Source organism: Pieris napi, chromosome 9 (assembly GCF_905475465.1).
Source record: "Pieris napi chromosome 9, ilPieNapi1.2, whole genome shotgun sequence".
Taxonomy (NCBI): domain Eukaryota; kingdom Metazoa; phylum Arthropoda; class Insecta; order Lepidoptera; family Pieridae; genus Pieris; species Pieris napi.
In genome coordinates, this window is record NC_062242.1 from 3,191,047 (window position 1) to 3,217,793 (window position 26,747).

The 26,747-nt window shown below is 34.2% G+C and overlaps 1 protein-coding gene across 2 annotated transcripts in view; it reads right to left on the reverse strand.

The window, feature by feature from the left end:
- The window catches only part of LOC125052637 (max dimerization protein 1-like), a 256,765-nt gene that overhangs the window by 143,658 nt on the left and 86,360 nt on the right, over window positions 1–26,747 (reverse strand). The gene's annotated exons all lie outside the window — the stretch shown is intronic.

Genomic DNA, 26,747 nt, shown 5'->3' on the forward strand with positions numbered 1-26,747 from the left:
CAAAGCGATTAAAACATATGTAAACAGTTAAAGGGACAATAATAAAAAAGTACACATGTAAATGAAACAGAGCGCAATAGAACCAACTATTATACCTACATAACAAATGTTTCTTAACCTTTTCTTGACAATATTACTGTTAATGCATAATGCCGTAAAGAATTTAATTAATTATTTTAACACAACCCCATATAATCTTCCCGATCCATAAAAACGTCAAGTAGCTAAAGGATATACAACATATAGAAATTAACAATTCCTTCTGAAACTAAGCTCCCAATTCAAACGTCAATTGTTTCCATGGGATAACTCAGTAAGATATTTTCGTTATTCTATATATTGGTAAGAGATGCACTAAATTTATATTCATTTTACGAGTATACGAAGCCGCGCACTTTTGACTCTCACCAATACATTTCGTATTTAAATCACGCGGCAATCTCTATTCCGTGTGTTTTTAATAGAATAGGGCGATAAGGGAGCCTATGCGACGTCCAAAAAGGCAGACATCCCAACCAGGACTCCCATTTTAAGCCGGCAACGAGAGAGGCCTTTGAGGGATGAGTATACTCTCACTTTGAACAGTTGGATGTCGTATCTCTCAGGGAAGACCCACACCGAGAGTCGATACAACAGTTCGCTGGTTTGCCAAAGAAAGCGCCTTGTGAAGCGGAGCGTGGAAGACCAGCCATCAATGCTGATTAAATTTTCAATTGATACGGCTCGTACGGTGTTGAAACGAAGCAGGACTTTGTACAATACGATAGAGTACAATGTCTCTGCGTAGAGAGAGAGAATCAAGCCGGATAAGCTAAATAAGCTAAATATAATAAGTATGATATAAAATGAATTCAAAACTCGCAACCACACGATCATAACAATGGGTCCCGAGTCCGAACGATAAACTTAGCGTTATTCCAGTATCCGAAGCTTGCGGTTTTTTAATGCCCCTACAAAGTACCTGCCCGCAATTCGGGAGCTTTATGACCGAGCTTTAACTGGGAGATTTGTTGCCTACTTCACCTTAATAGATGGATTTTTTATAGTGTGCAATATTACGATTTTTAAGCATTAAAAATTATATATTTACAGTTTTAAAAATAACCTATTGTTTATTTTTAAATTGACAAATATTCGTTATAATGATGAAGATCTTAAAGATCTTTGGAATACGTTTAATCTACCAATGTATTTTTATAACATATTGCATTTGGATTAGCAATGTAGTTGCCATGGTTACGATGTATTACATGTGGCAAACACTGGACTATCTTTAGTCGTTAAATAAGGCCAATCATCATCATCCCTCAATGGCTGTACAACCTTTTGGGCGTTAGCCTCCGCAAGTATCTTTCGCCATCACAATCTATCTCGTGCATCTTGTGTCCAATTTCTAACACGCCAATTCGAATCTTCCTCATTTTCATTGATAACTCCATCCATACCAACGCAATCTCAGTCTACTGCACTGTCTTACGTGTGACCAGAGCCCCACAGGGGGGGGATTAGATTGCTAAGAGGGACAATTCGAGAACAGACTCGACGTTCTTCATTATTTTGAAAATTTATTTAATGTGTTTCGTTAAAAATTTACTAGTGCAATTCAACAATTTCATTTTTAATATTCAAATTATGTACAATACATACTACGGTAGAAAACACTGGTCTTAAGTTTAAAGCTTTATAAGGCCCATAGAGTTGAGAAATTATGAATTATACTGCTCTTAGGTAATATCCCTCGTTCGTGGTAACATAAAATGATTAAGTATAATCATTCTAATTCAAACCCAAATAACTTGAAGGAAATGCACTGTCCCATTAATCCTTCCCTTACCCTTTATCATTAAAATAGTAACTGGTAGTAATTCGGGAACCCTTTCTTCAATTAAAGCCTTACAGAGGATCGTAACTATAACGTCTCAAAGCCCAAATACCGCGATCGATTCAGCCGACACGTCGTAAACAAACTCGTAAACTTACAAACATAAAATACTTAATGCGAGATATCATACAGTGCTGAGAAATAAATCTTTGTTTTCGGTGAATTTTTTAGCAGAAATGGAAGACTTTACCATATAAACGTTATATTCTGGCTTTCCAATAATATTGTATTTAGGTATTTTAATAAAACGGTAGGTTAAAACCAGCTTAGCATGGGACTAGGTCAATTGGTGTGAATTGTCTTAAAAAAAAAAAAAAAAAAAAAAACTTTACACCGCGGGAACGCTTTCATCATAGAGATGTCGGGAATATGCAGAGCTTTGCACTTTAACAACAGGTTCCGGTTGCGACGGGCGGCCTTATCGCTAACAAGCGATTTCTTCCAGGCAACTCTAGTATTGTAAAATAGAAAAGAACCACCAACTGAGGGTAAAATAGAAGAACTGCATAAAAAATGAGTGCAACAGAAACTAAACTTAAGTAAAATGTAAAAAATACAAAAGCCAGTCTTATGGTTAATGAATCATTATTAATATAAGTAGCTAAGTACGAGTCAGAAGAGAATTGCTCAAAAAGAAGATTACTAAATAAACTTTAAGACTGAGCTCGTCTGATAACAAGAGGTAAGGAGTTCCAAAGCAGGATACTTAGCAACTATTATTCAGCTAAGTAGTACTAAGATCTTCGTTCTTAAATTTAAAAATAGAATTTCTTTCTCTATTCTATTTAATAATTCAAATTTGAAAATAGAATTGAGTAGTATTAGGAAACGGATACAAAAAGACTTAAGACTTTAATCAAGCTGGATCCTCTTAAGCTATTGTGCAATGTAAACGAAATCGAATAAGGTTCATCGATCGCGTCAAACTAGGTATTTCAGATAAGGGTTGGGTCACATGGAATATAAAAATAAATAATTCAGTGGCGCAACAAACTTTTTAGGTCTGGGCCTCAGATTTCTGTATCTCTTTCATGATCATTTACAGGCAAGTAGATAATCAGCCTGTGCTTGGGAAACTAAGTCAAGCCGCACATAGACAGAAAGTTGGTTCCATTGGTGCACAGCCGAGGATCGAACTTACGACCTCAAAGATGAGACTCTGTTCACATGAAAAGTCAATTTAAAATTAAATAATATAATTGTGGTTAGTCACAATCATTTATCAATAGTTTAAAGAACAAAGAAAACTGGAGTAGTAATGACTCACAATAGATATCAATTGTTTTTTTAATATAGGTCGATCACCCATTGTTGTCTCGTAGGTGTCTCACTGTATACGATTTCAAATATATTATACAAATAAGTAATTTTATAAAATTCCTTATTCTCTCATCACCTAGTTACCCAATAAACATTATTAAAGAAAAAATGTCAACACTTTGGATGATCTGGGGTTATTTTTAGATTTTTAAGGAAGTGTGAAGGTTGTATTGTGCATTAAGTCTATCATCTATAATATACATAGACAACATTTATTACTAACAAAAACACACAAAATAACAATAATAAAAGTAAAAATGAAATGAGAAATATAAAAAAAAACCCTTTTCCCATTCGGTTCGTTTCATGTGTGTAATGCGTGTGTGCTGTGGTTGTAATTGGCCCTGGCTCAGCATTATGCTGACAACTATGATATTATAAATCTATGTTTAAGACACCATATAAACGTACCCTTACAACGAGGGTGAACGTTTTACGATCCACGGCATCTCCTTTACTCGAACGGTAGTCGATATGATCACTTATTTCACGCTGTTTTCCACTAAACACTCGAGAAAAATTGCTACAAATACTGTTACACTTTGAAATACATTTAATATTATCCAAACTAGTATTAAAAAGTCATTTATTTCATGAAATATAACATATCAGTGGCGCCACAACCATTTTAGGTCTTAGCCTCAGATTTCTGAATTTGTTTCATGATCATTTGTCAATCTAATAGGGAAAGTAGGTGATCAGCCTTCTGCGGCTGACACACGCTGTGGACTTTTTGGGTCTAAGGCAAGCCGGTTTCCTCACGATGTTTTCCTTCCCCGTTCGAGCAATGTTAAATGCGAACATAGAAAGAAAGTCCATTGGTGCACAGGCGGGGATTGAACCTACGACTTGGGGGTTGAGAGTCGCACGCTGAAGCAACTAGGCCAACTCTGCTCTATTTTGCATTTCATGAAATATATTTAAATTTTAAAACCTCCGAACTTTTCAACCATATATGAATAATCGCAATTATAACATTGTGACAATTGTCATATTATATACTAAAAACATAAAATAAGATGTAGAATTAGGTATACAATAATAAACTAAAATCTAAATAAATCTAATAATAAAAATTTTAAAGCTAAGTTTAGGGTTGGAGTCGTAGACGAAAATTACAAAAAAGAAGATTCTTAAATGAATTTTAAGCGAGGAAATTTTGCCAGTGTTAAAGGTACACTGCCACAGGGACCAAACTTTTTAAATTTGTTTTAATTTTCTTTTTATTAATTTTATTTATTATTACTATGTAGATTAAGAAAATTGTGCATAATGTATATTTGATTGTTGTGATTAGGTTTTAATAAACGACATATCTCTTTCAAAGTTAAGGTGTACAATATATGTATGTTACAGTTATAAAAGAATATTTTTTACGCGGCCCTAATTTCGGATGTAATACTGATAATAGTTATTATCTTGTATATATACAACATCATTTTCAACTATATAACAAACTTATCAAGGCTATATTTTTAAACAGAGACGTGAATTCCCGGAATACCACTCGAGGAATGTCCGTTCACCAGGAGACATTGTCCATATTTCCTTGGAAATAAAATTCCTTTGAAAATTTTTCCTCCCACGAAGCCTCTTATAAAGCTTATTAAATTAAAACAAAATGAAAAATCTCTTCTTGGTAAGGTCGTATTTGACAAATTGTCTGTATAAAATGTCTATTAATTTAGGAAAACATAAAATCTCAAGAATTACAGTTTCAAATAATAAATGTTACATAATACGTATCCTTATTCAAAATTTTATTAAAACTTGTCAATAAATTATCACGTGATACGTATAATATAATCGTTTTTGATAGCTAGGAAGAAAGTTATTTTTTTATGTAAGTGATACCGCCCATGGACACTCACATTTCCAGACGGCTCGCAAGTGCGTTGCCGGCCTTTTAAGAATTAGTACGCCCTTTTCTTGAAGTACCCTAAATCTAATTGGTTCGGAAATACTTCATTGGGCAGCGGGTATGGGTTAAGAAACGCTCAGTTGTAGAACGACTGACGTCGAGGTGATACGGGTGGAATTTCGTATTCTGCCTCGATGTCCGATTATGAAACTCAGCTGCTGGTAATAAAACAAACAACCGTGAACACTCTCTACGCAACGCTAAGGGATCAAAGTCCGACTATTGATCGATTTAAGAACTTTAAAGACAATTCACACCAATTGACCTAGTCCCATGCTAAGCTGGTGAAGCTTGTGTTATGGGTACTAGGCAACGGATATACATACATATTATAGATAGACATTTAAATACATATTTAAACACCCAAGACCTAAGCACAACACCAAATGCTCATCACATCGATGTTCGTCTCTGCCGGGGATCGAGCCCGGGACCCAAGGATTCGCAGTCACCCACTACTAACCACTAGACCAATGAGTCGTTTAATAATTTCAATAACAATTTATTAATTAGTTTCAATACAGCATAGTAATTAAATTGAAAATCTCAGTATTTTGGACTCTTACATGCGAAACAAACATCTAGTACCTACTATTTAATTAAAAGAGCAATTGTTCAGTGATATCGGAGTTTATTATCTTCTTGTCATTTCCAATACGCATAATAAGACTTTCATTGCCCAATAAAATGTTTTATTCCCGATCAGATTGTTATGAGCGCTTGATTTGTCATTTCGGCGCTTTATCCGAACACTGAGCGCGACAACGGACTTTGAGGCAACGATATTGCATTTAAATAGGTTTATTTCCGGTTATTAAGGTTCGATATTTGAATTTCAATTACGATTTTTGTGCTATAGCGGTAATGTGCGGTTTATCATCATTTTGATTAGACACTTTGGCTTGGATATTGCTTCATAAAGTCCTAGGTGCCGAATTATTATACATTAAGTTCCGTAATAGTGTAATGTGTGAAAATTAATTTCGCTACCAATATTAACCATTGTTTATATAGATAATATAAAATTAAGGATTAATAAAAATGCTGCACGTTTCCAATACGTCTAGATTTTTTTGTTATTGATATACTATCAGCGTTGCCTTGTCCATAAGACGTGTCTTAGAATTCTAGAACAAGCTGGTGAATACAATTGCTTTGCGTAACCCCATTAGAAGAATATAGAACAAAACATCATAATATCTCGTACAGCTGCAGTATCACTATTTGCATGGGTGACGTTCTTACTTGTCTGGTGACGTAACAATTAATCTTGTACAACGCATTGAACAACTTAACCACTTAAATAGAAGTACGACAAATGAATTATCCCGAAGCGCACACAACAAAATGTATTTGTGGTAAATACACAAACATTTACCTTCAAACACATTGGTTCGTTTTAGGTACGTTATACACGATAAGACAATTCATCTTTTTGGTAACTATGTAGGCGAACGGCGAAAGTAGAAAAGCGTAGTTTTTATAAAGTGTGACAGGATCGAATGTTTAATATTACGTGAGCTTCTGACATGGGTTTGCCAAAAAAATTAATTGATTATGTAGATATTTATAATTTTCATTTGATCGACTCGTAAATATTAATAAACAACATTTACAATGCAGTCCGTGTTAAAAGAAATAGGTAGTAGTGATCGGGTACCAATACCATTTACGTAAGCTATTTAATACCTCCGATGACTACATAGTCGGGGAATTATTTAGAAAACATTTATAAAAGAAAAAAAAAATGCAGTCCGTGAATTGAACGAAATTTCTATGTTAAACATGAAAAGATAACACATTTATTACAGGTACACAATTTAATTAACTGTCCATAATGACAATCAATTTTTAATCTACATAAAAAATGCGTGCGTACAATGTACACATGTCAGAAGTTAAGCTTCTTTGTAAATTAACTATTACTAAAGTACAAGCCCCCAATAGAAGATCATGTACCTACCAGTATATGATCACTCCATGTATTTGTATTTATATTCACACTGTATACGTGCTAATTAATGATAATATAAAAAAATCTGCGTTAACTGCACAAGACGTTATGCGACAGAATTGCCATCTAAAGTTCTAATATGTAACTACTAAACGAATACATCAATCAATAGCGTGTATTTTTCGCGATCTCCCTTACCCTCCCTCTCTCTCTCAATCTTTCTCACTCGCATGCTTACTACTAATACACTAATACTTTCGCTCTATGGCTATTTACCATGCCATTTAATGTTATTATTATTGCGTTTCATCCGTAAAAATGTTACCCCCATGAGCCTAAAGAAGTTTCACTTCATAAACTTTCACATTTTAAGAACTTGCTGATAGTGTGGGCTAAAATAAGACAGTTAACATTTGCGTAACTGCCAATAAAGGCAACATTTTGAATAAAATAACTTCGCGGCATGAGTAAAAGCCTTAGATAAATCAAATCTTAGAAAACGTAACAATGGGAGGCATCTTCAAATGAAACTCAATTTCCTTCGACAAAGCGCACATTACTGTTTAGAGAGTTGAGAGTCGGCGGTTCCTACTGTTTTCTTAGGAGTAACGATGTTTCAACATTTTAGCTATAAAACATTATATGTGGAATAAATAAATTCTATCATTGTTTTAGTTTAGATTGAGAGGGACCATAGTGAGTGAAAGAGAAAGAGTTTAAAGGAATATAGCGTGACGACGTATGTTTCGAAATATAATACATATACATATAAATACAAACAGTATTTCTAACAAGTCTAGTTTTTTTTTAACCTCTTTTATATAATGTGTATTCCACAATTGGCTATTTATTTAAGTATAATTTGTTTTAGTATTATAATACTTAAATATACAATATATTGTATATTTAAGTATTAGTTGTTTCGAATGAACTGAATGTCTTGACTCAATTTCAAGAACGAATTTCTAGTTTTAATCCTTTGCAGTTAAAATTTATTTAACTAATATAAACCTAATTTCTTTAATTGGGCCTTATACGTTAATGAATAAGACCGTCATTATTTAACTACCCTCTTTAGACAGAACTTAAAATTACTTCTCACTCTCATTACCCGTGTACGAAAAGTTATCACTCATTCAAAGAGAATATTCAACAAACTTTCCATTCCAACAAATAATATTCAAAACCGAAACTCATGTCTCCCGTCGTTAGGGTTGCCAACAAAAGCTTAAAATCAAATGAATCGTATTAATTATTTAAAGCTAACGAAGCAAACAAAAAGATGTTAATATTAATACTATATTAATCTTTTTCAGGCTAAATAATTAGGTACTTAATTACTTATAAAATACGTTACTATATATGACGAAGCTCTTTCATACCTTAGAAAAGCTTTTGAAAGCGCTAGTCAAACATTAATTATGAAAAAAGCGCGTCGCCTTTAGCAGATTCTGTTCCAAATTGTGGGAAAATGTGACGAAGACAGTTCATCTACAGCTACAAAGGTCAGCTGATGTGCAATCGCCCCATGCCCTAATCCGTTTACTTTTTCCGCATAGTCAACCCTAGCTCTATTCATCTAAGCGTAACTTTACAAGCCCGAGTCATTTGCAAAACTTAACTCTCCTAATGTTACACCATTTGCTGGCGACATTTCTACGTTGACAACTTTCCGCCATGGAGCCTTTATTAATTAAAAGGCAAACAGAATTAGAAACAAAACAAACTTTGACAAACATCTCAAAATGTTTATTCCAATTATTAAAAGCTTCTTTATAACTTCAATCACGAAAGCCTATCCAACTACCCGCAGACGATATTAAAGTACACAAATAGACTACCAATTAAAACAAAGAAAAAAATTCTCTATCTTCCTTTAAATTTCTTCTGTAGAAACATTACCTGTCCACATCCTATCCCTAACTTTCGTAATACCTACTAACTGACGACTAACTGAGACTGATTTTAAATTAAATTATCATGATTCATGTGCAGTTTTAATTAGTTTAGTTTGTTTTTTGTTCATGTTTAGTTTTTTTTTCTATCTATGTAATATGTATTTTTGCACTTCTTGTCTATGTTATCTAAATTTTTTTTCTTTTCTCACAGTGGTTGCCTGGAAGAGATCGCTCGAAAGCGATAAGGCCGCCAGTTGCATTCCTTTGCATTTAATAAATAATAAATAAATAAATAACATAACAAATAACAAACACGTTAAACATGACGTGTCCATGCTTACCACCAGATGAAGAAATATCTGTTAAAATAATTTAAGGAAAATTGCGCTGCAGATAACATTAAATCTAGTGAGCTTGCAGCTACAATGTATTCTCAATTTGCGCCACACAACTCATCGCTAACTCGCCGTTACCAGACTAATATTTAAAGCACAATCCACAAATTGGTTAGGACGGAATCTAAGTAGAATTACAACTTGCAAGCAATCCACAGCCCGCAAACGAACTAAGTTATTTATAATAGAAAACTAAGGGCGTCTGCCGACCGGGATTTGAAACGCAACAAAGAATAATAATGTGACACAGGTACCGTTCGACAAAGTGGAGGAACGCCTCCTGCAGAACTGCCAGCAACTAGCATGAAGTTGCACTCGTTTCAGGGGACAACACACGTTTGAGGTCGCACAAGCCGCGGAGTGATATAAAGAAACTGATTTCAAATAATCGACTACTAGTACTACTCGAACGTGACAGAAAGTATAATTTTAAGAAATAATTTCATGTGCATGTGCATAGCGTAGCCTTTTCCCTTTTTTTAAGCTTATTTACTTTTTTATGTAATAGGAGGTGAACGGGCAGAAGGCTCGCGTTGCCGGCGTTTTAAGAATTGGTACGCTCTTTTCTTGAAGGACCCTAAGTCAAATTGGTTCGGAATATGCACAGTTGTCTGAAAGTAACTGCTCTTAGCGAAACGAAACGTTTAGATTTCATTAACATTCTCTTAAGGAACTGGGGTGATTTAGTGGCGTAAATCACACAAAACACTATAACTAATGAGGTTTTAAATAACAAGTAAAATTTTGTGATATTCAAATTTCGAATTTTATAACCGCGCCGTGTGTACAGTTCCGAAATAAAACGTTCAAATTCTCGTGTTAACTCTGGCAATATATTACAACTACTTTCGCGGCTTCTGTTTAAAACGCAAACTAGACCATTTGTCTGTAGCTCGCAGGGAAATGGGTGCCTTGATCCATATAAACTTCTCACATATAATAACGTTGTATATTTTAGTCGTTATTCATATCGCTTCCTTAGAAGTCCTCTAGAACATTTGGTGGACTGTATGTGTGGGTGATTTACGTAAGTTTAAATATTATTTATGACCATAATGCATTCACAACTGTTTTTTATAGCTGATTCATCAATCATAAAGGAAGGTGCTGCCGATAATCTACGTCCCAGTTCTTACTAAAAATCTTTTATTATATAATTACCATCTTATATAAAAACATGTATTTTTAAACATGAATTTACTTTACAAAGGAACTTCAAACATTAGCTATATTCCAAAGTATTAAGTATTCATTAAAGAAAATATATTTAAATTTTCGTCGTAATAAAGATTAGGTATTAAAATGATACATCATAAGATGAGCGGGATCACTGACCGTTTTAAACGGCCCACACACGCTATCACACTATCGCTTATATCATATAATATTACACAACACATATATTATCATTCCCTAATAAAATTTTAAGAAGAATTTTGTCATTACTGAATCATGTTGTTTATTACTATGAGGTTACATTAAGCTCAGAAAAAAGGTTTATCTTAGCGCGTATACAAACTTTTTGTTAGAATTTTTGAAGTGAAAACTTCTTTAGCGGCGCTGAGCACTTTTTTGTATGGGTAAAAACTTTCAAACTTGCGTCAGGGTCACGTGATGCTGATCGAAAAAGCGTAAGATCGAGGGGAAGGGAGAGGAACTAGTATCTCCCACTCTTTCTACCGTGCCTGAGTGTACAGCGTCCCACGCGTATCCAAGGATGGTGACAGCTGATTGCTTGACTGTTGTGTAGTAAATACACTGTTGTGCATTCGTAAATGTGAATTGTTTAAATTATGGAAATCGAACAAAGTGAATCTATTAATGAAAAAAGTAATGATGAAGTAGTGAAAGAAAATGAGTAAGTACTTTATAAATTACTAGATGAAAAACTCTTATTTGGCTTTAATAAACAAAAATAACTAATAATAATAATAATAATTTAGATAATTTTTTGTTTTTTAAATAACGATATAATATTATAAATTGTCATATTTGTGTACGATAGCGCAATAAATAAACATTGTATTCTACCTCATAAATGATAGTACTTTTATACTTATAATTAAACACAACGTTAATATTGAAGTTTTCACTTCTGCCGGCACTCCCGGAGTGTTAGTGTTTTTTTTATTTTTAAGGTTTTGAGAATAATTGCTTTCAGTTCTAACTTGTGTCCGCCATGAACATGAAAATTTCGGACTCGCGCTTCACTGATTCTGACGTTTTTTAAATGAATTTCATGTATCTGATGTCGCAATCATCGCGCGGTCAGTGACAACATTAAAGTCGGGATTTCAAACGTTGGAAGTTACAGAGTTGCGACCATAAGGCCCCATATCAGACCTCGAGCGACCCGATGCAGCGCACTATATGACTAGTTATATAATGAAGCGGAAACAATATATAATATTCACATACATAATCTTGTCGGAATATTTATAGGCGTTATGTAATCTACACTACTGTAAAGAGTTTTTGTTTATTAGCATCGAATAGACTCCAAAACTAGAGGATCGATTTTAAAAAATATTTCACCAATACAATTTGACACTATCCCTGATGATCATATTTTCAGATAGGGTCGTACTAAAAAATTACCCAAGGTTTGAAAAAAATCCAAAAATCCCTACGCTGGAACGTTTGACAATAGAGCTTTATAGAGAATCTATAAAAAAGTCTGCGATACCGAGGTAGGTTTAAGGGTATGAAACACGACCGAATTCATTGGGGTGGAACGGCAGAGCACAACTAATCTTAATATATATAAATTACGCGTCGCGTTGTTTGTCCGCTATGGACTCCTAAACTACTTAACCGATTTCTATCAAATTTGCACACCGTGTGCAGTTTGATCTAACTTAAAAGATATAATAGCTTACATCATAATTAATACCCGCAATATTATTTTATTGCAAATTATTTGTTTATTATTTGACAGTCACAATTCTAACATAAGGCGCTGTGTTAAAAGTACTAACGTTTAAAAATTTAATGGCATAACCACCAAAAAAGCATGGTGTTCTCCTATCGTTTCCCTTGAACAGTTTACTACTATGTAATAATACATATCTGATCCAGTCAGCTAAAAATCTCTTTCACTAAACTCAAATCAGTCGTATACTAATCTAATTCTTAAAGGCCGATTTACATTATCTTAGTGTTTAGGAGAGTGCTTTAGAACAACTTGAAAGGCAAGTTCTTTAGCGTAGCGTTTACTAAAGCAAGTAGCGTTTACATGTTTCAACTAAAGTACTATCCTAAAGCACTCTTCTAAACACTAATGATAATGTAAATCGGCCTTTAGATACAATAAGAGATTTAAACTCGGAATACTCGCCTCGAAGTAACAGATTTGTCGAAGCAAGTTAAGTCGCAAAACTTACGCATATCACGTATAAAAATTAAATAATTTCTATCAACCGGGTCTTACATCCGGGGTCAACGTCCAACCAACAATGGAATCCACTGATTTATATAAAACACATCAATTAACAAAAACTGACGCCACAAACTTGTCCTAATAAATTGCCGGGAACAATTACACGCGATTAGAATCCACAGTTATATGTGCGTAATTCAATGAAATTAAATAGAAAATAACGACGGAGAGAGATATGATTTCTGGTGATATAATAATGGGATTTGTTTAATGAATTAGTTATACTTTCTGTGTGTTTCATATGATGAAGAAAATTAGGAAAAAGGGACTTTATTCCTAAAACATACCGTTCAATTTTGATTGCTGTGATTTCGTTAGAACATTAAGAAAATGAAAAACTCAGCACAAATTTAATAAGAGTAAGACCACAGAAGTTTTATTTAGATTTGAAATGTAAAAAATAAAGAGCATTGTTATAAGAACTACTAATATAACTTAGAAGAGCTTAAATATCAGCTGACTCATTTAGGGGTTAATAAGAAAAATACAATTAATGCCTTACATAGAATACCCAGTTATTATTCGATTCGGATCGGCATTGATTTTATTCTTATAGTACCTGAAACAAACAAAAACAAAGCGATTAATAATTGTTATAAGAAAGGCAAACAATCAAATCAAGAAGTGTCCCAGGCCAAACTATGATTTATACAAGTATATCTGCGTATTAACACCACATATAAATATTTTTTTAATTTAATCCATCTGCAATCAGCCTCTTGGCTTTTATCAGATTTAATGACATGATTTTGAGGCAATTAGGTAATGCAAATCCAATAATTTGTTTTCCCTCCGTAACTCGCAAACTATCAAACTGCGGCAAGTTTCGCCATATCATATATACACGATTAACCATGAAACACGCAGCGCGTGACAGAAGTCACTAGTCAAAGACTCTCCTCTTTGCCTTCTGACGAAACCTTCACGACGTGAAACTAAATTCAAATCTATGATTCTCGTAACATTAATAAATACAATTTCATGATTGATTTCAAGTAAATATATAACCCACATTATGAAGTGTTATATAGAAGGGTGAATGACCGAATTTATATAATTACAACAAACACAGATAGCTCGATACGCAATGTATTGTTATTTTAACAATTAGTTGAGTTGTTATGTAAATAACAGTTGATAACAATATAGTGGCATTGGGTAAAAATTTCGAAAGTTTTTTTTTTTACTTTCTCGTTGAATATTAAAGTAGGTTAATACAGAAAAAAACATCACGATATTATAACATAAATACAATAAAATCCTTGTAAAAAAATACAATTTAGCAACGTACTCTGTCAAAGTAATTGCTAGCCATTGATGTAACACTGCTATTAGACCTGACACTACAGTCATACTTAGCGCATAGTGTCTTACCACAAGTGCTACATGTAATAAGTGTCTTTTAACCAAATTTATAAAAGACTGTTGACAGCCCTTGGATCGTGACTCTAAACTAATATTTTTTATGTGAGCAACATCATAATGAATCCGCCTTGTCTTTGGTCAAAATATCAAAGACATGTGTCAGGTACAGCAGGCAATCCAAAGAGTAAAAAGGGCTCTATACAAAATGTAGTTACATTTCGTTAATTCGCTCATTTCATGCTAATAAGCTGTTTTCATAGCAATCAATCAGTCAATACTCGTCAATCAAAAAACTGTCACAATCTGTAAAAGTTTAAATTTCGAACTCTTGACAAAACATTAATCCTTGTACTCCCCAAGCACTAGGCTCCGTGTTCTCAATCAATCTTTATTACAGTAAACACGATTGACAAGGGTTATTAACCTCCCGTTTCGCTACACGCGAGATAAAATTATCTACAAATGTTGACTTTTCTTTCATTAGCTCTATAATTTTGTATACATTTGCGTAAGTTGCTAAATATTGGGTGTATGTTTGAGTGTGTTATTAGATATTAAGGTTAATACAGGTACAATCAGTAATTGAAAAAACTAGTGTATAGCCAAAGTTAAAAAGAACTAATTTAGGACGTAATACCCATCCATATATTATACATCGCAATGCCGACAATTCTATATGCTAGGCTCGTAATGAAAGGACAGTTTTATTTGTTTGTTGAATTTTACCTACCTTTACCTAAAAATGTATGTAAAAAATAATATAGAAAACTATTTAAGTGTTATATTGTAAAAAGTTGTATAATGCGTATCGCGAAGAACTAAGAACCTCCTCAACAGGATTTCAGGCTAGATAAAGCCTTAAAATTAATCTCCTAATCAAACAAAAATCGTAACAAAAATTGACGATCAGTTTCCGTAAACAGAAAGCGAATTTTCTAAAAATAAAACGATATACCCAAGAGGCCGCGATCCTCTGAAGTATAAAAATCAACGCCGATATCTTGTTTAGACGTTACGAAAAATGGCAAAGTTTTTATCGAAACCAATTTCGACGTAAGTGCGTCGGTGATAAGGGTTTTTACAACCGAACCTTAGTGCATCGTCTTCTATTGTTTATGTAAGGAATGTCATCAACAATCACGTCAATAGATGGCGTTGACTCTAAATATAATATTTAATTGTTATCTGTCAACTGTCACATTCTTTCGCTGACGTCTGAAACGTCGCGAAATAATCGAATAAAGGTGGAAACATACTACTAAAACGCCACGCGACGCAACGTGTCGACACCCGATGTCCATCGTGCACATTATCAACACGCGACACCACGACTTAAATCCAATTCGTGGAAATTCCACACAGTATGCATTTTCAGTAAGAAACAAATTTAAGGAATATTTAGGTGGTGAAGGCGCCGTTCCGTGGTGGCTTGATATTGTGAGGAAAGGTAGACAAAATTAAAAACTTGCAACTCATACAAAAGTCTTGTAATATAATATTTTAATAAAACTTTCCGCTTGTATTCATTTGTTCGGCTATTTCTTCCCATGCATTATTTCTCACAGTATGGTTGCTGTATTAAGCTAATCTCATGTCATATAGAACAGAATATTGTTTCACCAACTCAGTTAATTGTTGGTCGTTCATTTCGCCAAAAAAATAAATCCAAAAATATGTAAGTATATAAATTGACATTTGTGCCAAAAACTCGAACGTTTGACGCTTGGCGTCAACAACACGACAACACGCTGATCCAAATCGATTGGATGTTACCGCGTGTGATCACATGGCGTGTTGTCTATGTGCACCTGACCATATTAAATATATGGGATTGATAAGTACTGACATACGTCGGATGGCGTGGTGTAGCGTCGCGTTTTAGTAGTATGTTTCCGCCTTAAATTCGTGTTATTATCGGTTTTCAAAAACACCGGCTCTAACCCTTCCTCAGATTGCTTTTATTTCTCTGATCATAATTATTTTATCAGCTTTTTATGTCCACACGTCGTCAATTTTTGGTCTAAGAAAACCCAATTCCCTTCTGCGTACGAGTATGTATTAGTCTGCTTCATACATATCTCGTGTTCGTTCTGATTGGTAGGCGCCTTCTATACTAATCTAATAAAAGTCGGTATCGCTGAAAATATATTAGAACCCTCAACATCGGCCACGTTTACGAGATTACCAGAGATATACATTGAGTTGTTATTCCAGAAATGCGAGTCAAAATTGGAGAGTTAATAACGAAATAATGTAAAAGCCAGAAATTATAGCTGCTATCTGAGAAACGCAACATCGAGCCAAACCGCAAACAGTGAGTACAAGTATTCGGCTGCAGTGAAGTATGTACGAGTAATTATTCCGAAACCCTCCCAGCCGAAACTTCAGCGGAATTAGTTGGAAACCGAAATACTCGTTTCCACAACTTTGAGCCCAACAAAATTCTTTTCGTGTCATACTTCGTAACTAACTAATATCACGTATACGTTCGAATATGTAGGCTTCAAATAAAAGACTGTCGCAGTGACGTAACACATCTAAGTTTACGAAAAAATCTAATGATTGATTTAAAAAAACCTTCACGGTGTATCGTCAGTGCCACGTCACGTCCCCATATATATTTTCATTTATACTACAGTTATAATCTATGTAGTTGTCCTGTGGTAGACTGATCATCTACTTGATGCAATCTGAGGTCAAGGCCCATTTAAGGGTCATGTAATGTTTATAATTTTTATGACATTTTTAGCCGCCACTGTGGAATTTGCCTGGGATATTTAAGAAACCAACACGACTAAGGGTCATACAAAACAAATATTAAAAAGGCCGGCAACGCAAGCCTTCTAGTTCTAACATCCTGTGAGCAGTATGAAGTACCTCAACTTACTACTTAATTCAAAAAGCCGCAGAGATGGTTATACTACCTACTGTATAATTAATGGTTAGATTACGTAATCGTAATTGAATGAAGATTTAAATGTGTTAGAAGGGCGCCTGACGTAAGATTTGCTTGTAAATGAAAATTTAATGTTTCCTTTATCAAGAGCTACCCTCTCCAGGCATTAGACAACGCGTATAGTCTAAGAGATGAATATTTAATGGTTTTTTCAAATTATAAGAAGCAATATTTATTGCACTCAAATGCATTGAAAATATTAAATAAAAGTATTTTAGTAATTGTGAGGCCAATGCAGCAGCTATATCGTAGTAGTAGACCCCTGTACAGTACTCAAGTCAACGACCATCCACTTTCCGTGCGGCTTGATCCCTTGGCGTTTCGTAGAGATGTCTCTCTGCATCTTCTACCCCATTTACCATGGAGAGTTTTCAGAGGTGTTGTTTGGACTAATACCTGCAGCTGAGTTTCATCATCCGACGTCCAGGCAGAATACAAAATACCATCCGTATCACTTCGACGCTCATCGTTCCACAACTGAAAGTTTCTTAAGGCAGTTTTTGCCGCGCACCACCACTATGAGGAACTTCCCACTGAAGTATATCCGAACCAATTCGACTTAGGGTTATTCAAGAAAAGAGAGTACCAATTCTTAAAAGTCCGAAAGCAACGCACATGCGAGTCTTCTGGCAATGTGAGTATCCATGGGTATCATCAGGTGAGCCTAGTGCCCGTTTACCTCCTATTCATTCTGTCTCCGATCTTTATTTCATTTAAATATCTTAACAAGTATTCATTCAAAAATTATGAAGCATTATTTATGTCAGACTATTTTTTTACACAGATAAAATAATAAGAAGTATCTCTCAGACTATATCGATCAGTCAGCAAGCGACCGCGCGCAAATTGAATCCAAACGTTATATTTAACGGAGACAGTTCGCGGTTCCAGTCGCTACGGAGACATTACGGGGGCTTGGGAACAACTTATCATATACCTCGTTTAGGCTGTCAATAACTTGACATTAAGTTCATCCTGCAATGAGCTAAAACCAAGCCATGAACGTTGTTTAGATAATTTTGTAATGTTTCATTGATAATTAATCGTGTTACTATCGCGTAATCTAATATATAAAATTCTCGTGTCACAATGATTGTTCCCATACTCCTTCGAAATGGCTTGATCGATTCTCATGAAATTTTGTATGCATATTCAGTAAGTTTGCGAATCGGCTACTATCTATCATTCAACCCCCTAAGTGATAAGGGGTGTCCACCCAAAAAAAATTTTTTTAGACCATTTCCATTGTTGTTATTTTTTTATGATACATCATACAAAAATTCATACAACCCCTAATTTTCACCTCTCTACGATCAACTCCTATTTTTATTATTGTAGATAGTTATTTTTATTGAACTAAGAAAATGTTTCCTAGAAATAATACATTTGCCGGGTCAGCTAGAATATGAATTAACTTTTGAACCCTTCAACGAAGGTAAAAGAGGAGTTTTAATTGGACCTGTATTTAGATTTAGGTTTTACTGTCTGACAGTATTGTTAGAATCTTTTATATTTTTATATATTATAACCGCAGATTACGTAACTCTTATGATATAATAATATAAATAATTAACACAACGCTCGGGACATAGTTTCAGTTAGTAAAACTAAGCTAATTTTTACAGCAATTTAATTTTCTATATAGGTTCACAATACATTTACGCCGTATTTCCATAGAGTTCTCATCTGTCTTTTTTCATCCCAATATAAAGATAGAGACAGAGTTAAGAACATTTTTTTTAACACAAGGGCGACTCCTGCGAAACCTCGGAAACGGACCACGGTCGTCGCGGGGTGTTCAATCACTTGAAGGGAAGGACGGAAGCTCACTGGAGTGAGCGAAGTACAAAATACGTGGTCAACGCCTTCCCGGCGGTATTTTACGCTAATCTGGTTTTCACTTTACTTCTTACGGCTTCTAATCTGTCAATAGCTCCCAACTTGAGAGTGACAACGAAAACTCTATGTACAGCAGCAGCTTTTTTTTTATATGGCTCTGGCACGGTTTGTGCATTAGCCAGCGTCAAGTATAAGATTTTTATAATTCGTACTTTTTGCCTCAGAAATTCGACCATGTCCTCCATGTACGGTTTAGGCACTCGCCCGGTTTCACACAACCCTCCCAAAGGCCGAGAACAAATTTAAATTAAATTAAAACTTGCCCTCGAACCGGGAATCGAACCCGGTACCCCTCACCTAGCTGCCACTTAATAAGACCGCTAGGCTATGAGGCCCCCACAGCAGCAGTTTATAGTATACTGCGTTTTAGTATTATATGTAATTAGTTAATTTTAGCATTATGTCTCAGACTAACTGTTCCTACTTTAGTTACAAAACTATGTTGTTATTATATATAGGGCTAACTTTTAAGTAAGCACTGGTAAGAAAGAAAGCTTTAGGAACATACATTAACACAAGTAAGAGCTACTTTTTACTAGAATTTAAGCTTGAGGCGGAAGCTAACATATTATGCCATTATACATGTAGCCTTTTAGGTACCGTTGCGCGTAATTTTCTCGCATCAAGAGACTACATCTAGCTTATTTCCTTTGCGATATAATACTGCCTGTAGTACACGACTTGATATGAAAGTGAGATTAAAATATTTGAGTAACTTCATATATATGTCACCGTAAAATTATATCTCGCGAGATTGTAAACTGTCGAAAGATTGTGAACCTCAACGAACTGCTTACAATTTAAGGTATTATTATTCGCTAGTTATTTGAAATTGTTGCGAAGTAAAATTAATCTGTAATTGACCAAAGAAGTTTGAATGATAACTAAGTTAGTGTAGTACAATCTACCGAATAATAATACGTTAAATTGTAAGCAGTACGCTGAGGTTCACAATCTTTCCACAGTTTATAATCTCGCGAGATAGATTACAATCTAACGGTGTTTACAATTTTACGTTAACATATACAAAGAGTAAACGCGCTTTAAGCTGTAGCGAGAATCAGAATAAACCTTATTATATTAGGTTGGTAATTCAAGTTCGTTGTATCGAATTATAATTTCTCCAGGATTCGAATGCTTACCACACTACACTACGTGCAGGCGTATACTGAGTCGTTCGTATAATAGGAATTTTTCTAACTCAAACAGTAACTATTATAATTTCTCCAGGATTCGAATGCTTTCCACAGTACACTACGTGCAGGCGTATACTGAGTCGTTCGTATAATAGGAATTTTGCTAACTCAAACAGTAACTATTAGTGGTAGGTAGTCACAAAAATATTACCCTCAAAATAATTTTTACACTTCCCATACAAAGCAGCATTGAATGTCTATAGGAGTTATTGTCAACTTTTTTTGTGCCATACCTTACCTTTCTTAAATTCTTATGCCCCTCGAATGTTCTAGAAATTTTTTAACGAAACACAGTAAGTAACTTTTCAAAACATATACTAAAAAAGAAGAATAATTAAAATATAATTTTCATATCAACCCCCTTAACAATCTAATTGTTACCCCCTTGTTGGGCGTGGGCCCCACGTTGGGAACCACTAGTCTATAGTATAGCTTATAAAACTGTTTCTCGTATGACGTACGAATCTGGGCAGTGATACCGTGCAACCCTCAGGCTTAAGTGGTTCAAAATAATAATTAAAAACTTCATACTCAACACTTCATCTGTTGAATACGGCCTTCGTCCGTCATAAAAAAGTAAAATAAGCCACATTTATATGATAAAGCCTCAGTCGAAAGTCTGAATGAGCCGAGACCGCAGGTGGCTGAGTAATTGGCGGGCGCGCTGATATGACAGACGCTGTGCAAACGCCAAATTGCTTTAGACAGCTGCCCGACTTCATATTATAGTTGGGAAGCTCGTCACTTCCCTGTCGAAACCGGCTTATGGAAATCAGAAGTTATGGTAGAAGTTCACTGATGCGGGATAGAGCTTTGCGGATAAAAGCTTTAAAACAACGGAATAAATATTCAGGGGGTTTTTAAGCTTAAGTAATTTTTACATGATATTTATGTTGCAAGTAAAGCTTTCAATGTTTGAAATATTAGTATTGTAGTTACAGTTAATTCATAGCGAATATATTAATAATAATTTAACAGAATACATTTTCAACTATTTAATAGTTAAACAGTAACAATAAAGTATAAAAACTAAGTTTTATTTATATATACACTCTCTTAGCCTATAGACGACAATAAAACTTCCGCATATAGGCCTTTGAAGACGGAATGCAAAGCCCGCCACTACGCCAAATGTTCAGAAATAAAACCTGAAAGCTCGCGAAATAATTTCATTCCCTCACTCGGGATATCCGCTATGGATCCGTTGTTTTGACACAAACGCTATTATGATGAAAATAAAAGAGGTTTTAACATGATTAAGACTTTTTTGAATGTTTTGGTCGCATTTGATGAACGAGAGAAAGACGGATCTGTGATTTCATTTATAAACGTCTGTTTATTGTGCTTAAATGACTTAGATAGTACCGATAATAATTTATGGTTAAAATATACTTTACTACCAGCGTTAGAAAATAGTAATCATATTTTATTATGACTAATGTCAAAGTAGTACGTCACTTTTGAAAATATTTTTAATTTAAAAAAAAAAGGCAATTCTATAAACGTTAGGCAAGGTTACCCATGACTGATCACGTTTGTAATCATAGTCGTGGTGCCACTTCGTCTGTTCTTCATAATACACTGATTAAATATTTTTAATAAAATCTTATCTAACATTTAACCAGGGAAAAATACTTTCAACAAACAATTTAAGCAGCGCAGATCCAGAATAACAACGTTCGTTCATAACGAACCTTTTTCTGCAACGTTGACTCCGCCATTTTCTTTTTTATTTAATGACACACAAAATGGCGGTCCCAATTTAGTGAAATGCACCCGAGCAAACGGTAGGAGGTAGCCGTGATGTACAATGATTGAGCGGGTGAAAACAGCATTTTCCCGGTAACAGGAAAACTTTTTAACCATATTTCATTAAATTTGTACGAAGAAAGTGAGGTTGGTTTATTTTTGGTCATGTTTTTGGGACACGAAAATGCTTTTACGTAAATAGGAAGCAAAACGAACGTTTTCTTGTATGATAACGTTTTTTGCTTGGCCAACTGGAAGGCGATAGGAGGGTCAGTTGGTCAATGAAAAAGTCTATTAACGTCAAATAAAATACTGAACATTCCTTGGATATCATTTTTAAGCGATAGACATAAATAATTCTAGGTTTCTATCTTTTTTCTTGCATTTTTTTAAAATGAATTGTTTGTGTTTTTTGACGTTTTGAAACGACCTTAGGTAGCAACAGCATAAAGAAAAATATATTCTACCTGTGACTATTTATTATATTTAATGGATAACAACGCGCCTTTATAACTTTAAAAAACTTAAATACCACCAATCAGTCATATGTCAAACTTCATATTGAGTAAATGGTTTGACAGCTTTTGAAACGAGTGACGTTCTAGAAACCTTGTCAAAATATCATACCGTATATATAACATTGACCATAGATAAATCGAGTATAAAATTTAAGTCGTAAATCCGAAAATCAAGTCCTCATTTGATGGAACTGGTCATTTCGCAATGAAACCCGTTGAAGTGGACACCATTAATACGGGAAGAACTGATTTAGTGCGGCTTGCTCCCAGATACTGGCACTAAAATAGAGTTTCATTTTAAAATATCTTTCGAATGTGTCGTAAAACTGAATCGAAGTCTTGATCATTCATTTTTCATTATCGGAATTCTGGTTTTCCGTTCACAGAGATTTAATGACACGTACGCAAGCTTTGGTTATTTGGTTTAAGGTATAAAAAGGACATTGTTTATGATATGAGAAGGAACAAAGATGCTATTTGTAATTATGGGATTTTTTTAAGACGCTGTCAATCTGAACCAGCAATTTTAATAATAATAATAATCTTCATTTCTCACAAAAACTTAGTACATAAACAAGTGACAGTCATATAAATAAATAATTGTCTTACTTCTGGTATTGTCTTTGATTAACATAACCCTTACACATTTAAAGAAAAACGCACATACGCTTTGACCAACCGAAAGTACTTGCGAAAGAGAAAAGATTCTTCCCAAGATTTGCGAAGCCATTGAAATCAAAAAACACCCCAATTTCAATAGAAAAGACGGCCTAAAATTGTCAAACACCTGGGATCCAATAATATCCAAATTAAAATCTCAAAAAGAAAAACAATCCGCGAAAATAGAGGACACCGTGAGCCATTTTTGCCAAAACTCTCCATCTTTTAGTCGATACCAACTCCGGGGAAATAAATACAGATAATGCAACTTTCTCTGCAGCTGTGATACTTTTTGACATTCAACATCTTTTGTCTTCAGTCACTGTGACCACGCACGCTGTAAAGCACGCGAAACGTCGGATAAATTTAAAATTATGTCAAATAGTTGTAAATTTATAATAATACATAACTTTAATCCGGTAAAAAGCGTTTTTCTTTAAATGTCTTACTTCTGTTTAGGGAAAAAGCTAGTTTGTGTGAGACTGATGCCTGCTAAAGGTCATCAGGCCTCCACCACTTCGGATCGACAGAAGGTCTTATAAAGTAGAGAAAAATCTAGTGAGAACAAACAATCATTATTGCAATACTTAGAGGAATACACATATAAGGAAACCACATGGGGTATGCGTAAATTATGTGTTTGTGTGTGGGTGTGTGTCTGTGTATGTTTTATTACTTAATTGTTAATCTAATAAAGCTAAAACTATTATACTATAAATTAAAAAACTCTGAACACCGAAGTTTTTTGACGTGCATTTTTAATATTCATTTTTTACTTTTATTTTTATTGATACTACTGTAAATCTTCCCCAAAGTAGGGGTTGAACTTTAACTTATTTATTTATTAGTAATCATACAGCTAACTTACACAGATAAACAATATATAGCAGAAAACATAAGTAAGTACATTAATAGACAAAAATAATGGTTTTTAAAGAAAACTGAAATTTAACATTAAACGAACAACAATAATTCATACTTAATATTTCAAAGAAAAACTTGTAAATGTTACTTCTAAACAAAGTCATAGTATTCCTGCCTCTTCAAATATTTTCGTTATTTAATAACCTATAATAATAAATGTTAAACAACTGTTTAGTTAGATGTTATATGTATTATTCTCTTCTAAAATGGGATTCCTTAAGTTAATTTGATTTAAAGTTGAAAATTGTGCAGCTCAGTTTGGAATTTCTGTAATTCCACGACCATTAACAGGTTTCAGCTACGAAGTCGAGAATAAAAAAAAGGAGTTTTCGTTTCTAAACGCGGTTACAAATAAAAAAGGAGCTGAGTTTTAAAACGAAAACGTCAACGAAATAATTTTGTAAAGAAATGTTTTTCACAAGTCTGTAGTTTGTAATTATTATTAAATTTATTAATAAAAAATATTAGAGTTATTATTATTAATTAAAAATATAAGAGTAATTATTATTAAATTTAAGTTTTAAGTTATTACTTTACGCAAATTGACATCAATCTTATTGTACTCATAACTAAAATACATTGTCTCTCGACAAATTGTGTTTACGTTTGATGAAATGGGACAGATGACTTCAGTTGAAACGGTAAATACTGACTACAATTTGACGAACAGAGACAAAATATTGCATTAGTCATAACAATAGAGTTTTTATTTGTTAAGAAGTAAATATAGTTTGAGAAGACCGCCTAACTCGGATTTTTTCCGACTACACAAATCCCAAAGTTAATTTTGACTAATTGCCCCAGCAAAATAGTACACAGTTAATGTATTCAACAAAAGGATTAAAAGTTAAAGTCGCCAAGTACTCGATTGTTAGACGTATTATGATCGAGTGAACTAGTAGTTCGACTAGGGAATAGTAACTCATACTGTGAAGATTCAGATTTTAACTCCAATTAATTAACTCGACGTGAAAAATGACACAAAAATTCGTTTGATCGAGTGAAGCTTAGATATTAAGCTAACATGAGACCCTCTGAAAATGAAATCCTTCCCTTCATGAACCGGCAACGCACTTGCGAGCCTTCTGGCAGTGTCCATGGGCTGCGGGTATCACTTAACATCAGGTGAGCCTATGCTTTGCCTCCTATTACATAAAAAAATAGGTTCAAAAATACAGCTATACTTTTTTTCTTAGGTAAATAATAAAGGTTAAGTTAATAGTTGGAAAATATATACAGGGTGGCCAAAAAGTCGTGAATCATTCGCAAATAGGGGATAGATGAGATATGGGGTTAGGGAGATATTAGAGCGACTCATGGACATGTGCAATACCTTTTCAGAATCCCTATTAAATGCGCCAAAACTTGTTATACAGGGTCACATTTTTTGGTAGAGTATTTTTTTTTCACAGTGGGGTCCGAAGTAAACAAAAAGTTATGATTTGAAAAAAAGTTATGATTTGAAAAAAAATTATATCGTATAACTTAATATTATCTTCACACCTTATCATCATCATCTTATACTCAAAAACAACTATAAATAGTATGTCTAAAGCAAGAACTCATCAGTACCAATCTAGTGGATATTATGAAAAAGATACTGGAAGTAGATATTTTCGAATTTTAATAAGAATTAGTAAAAAAAAGTCAATTTTCTTATAAAAACGCAAAATAAATCATAACTCTGCAGGGGTTGAGCTTAGAGACCTCCCGTAGAACAATTTTTTGCAGCTGATGAACTGATGAGTTGATGATTCCCTATTTGCGTTTGATCCACGACTTTTTGACCACCCTGTATACATTTATATATATTTAACTTTTTCGTGTTTTATTTTTATATTGTCCCTTTCACTGTTTTCATGTTTTAATTGTTTTGCTTTGTTCCATGAGTTTTGTTGAAGTAAGTAAACTTTTATGAAGTTTTGCACTTCTTCGCTCACCTTATCTATTTTTTTCTCACAGTGGTTGTCTGGAAGAGATCGCTCAAAAGCGATAAAGCCGGCAGTTGCCCTCCTTTTTATTTAATTGTACTGTATTTCTGTATTATTGCAACGAAGTGTTCTTTGACTCCAATTTTATGAATAGGTCTAGCAACGCGAGCCTTGCCGTGAGGCTGATTCACTGAAAATTAAATAAATCATCCCCTTATATATTCCAAGTTATATACAAAACGACTACAATATATGCCGTCATATGTAGTGGACGTCGCATGCTGTTATTTTATTTGCCCACATCTTTCGAGCAAATGGATTTGTCGTGAAATACCGCGCGCGTGACACGTTTGCCAATTGGACTTTATAATTTCCGCAAAGGAAGATTGACGATTCGTGTCCGAACGGATTTAAGTGGATTATACTTTTGAAATTTTTCATTTTTGATATCTTCATATCGTACATAAAACCTCCATAGTTAACCTTATACACTCATGAGAGAAATATTACATGTTTAGGGTCCTCAATAGACAGTAGAGCAGTGTTGGCTTAGTGGTGCAACTCTTATACACCAATGGATATTTCTATATGTACTTTCAACATTGTACAGTGAAGGACAATATCTTGAGGAAACCAGCCTCCAAACAGTCACCCAAAAAGTCAACGCGGTGTGTCAGGCAAAGAAGGCTGGACACCAGGCGCGTTGGTTTTTTTTAAAAGACAGTAGTAGTTCTACTCTT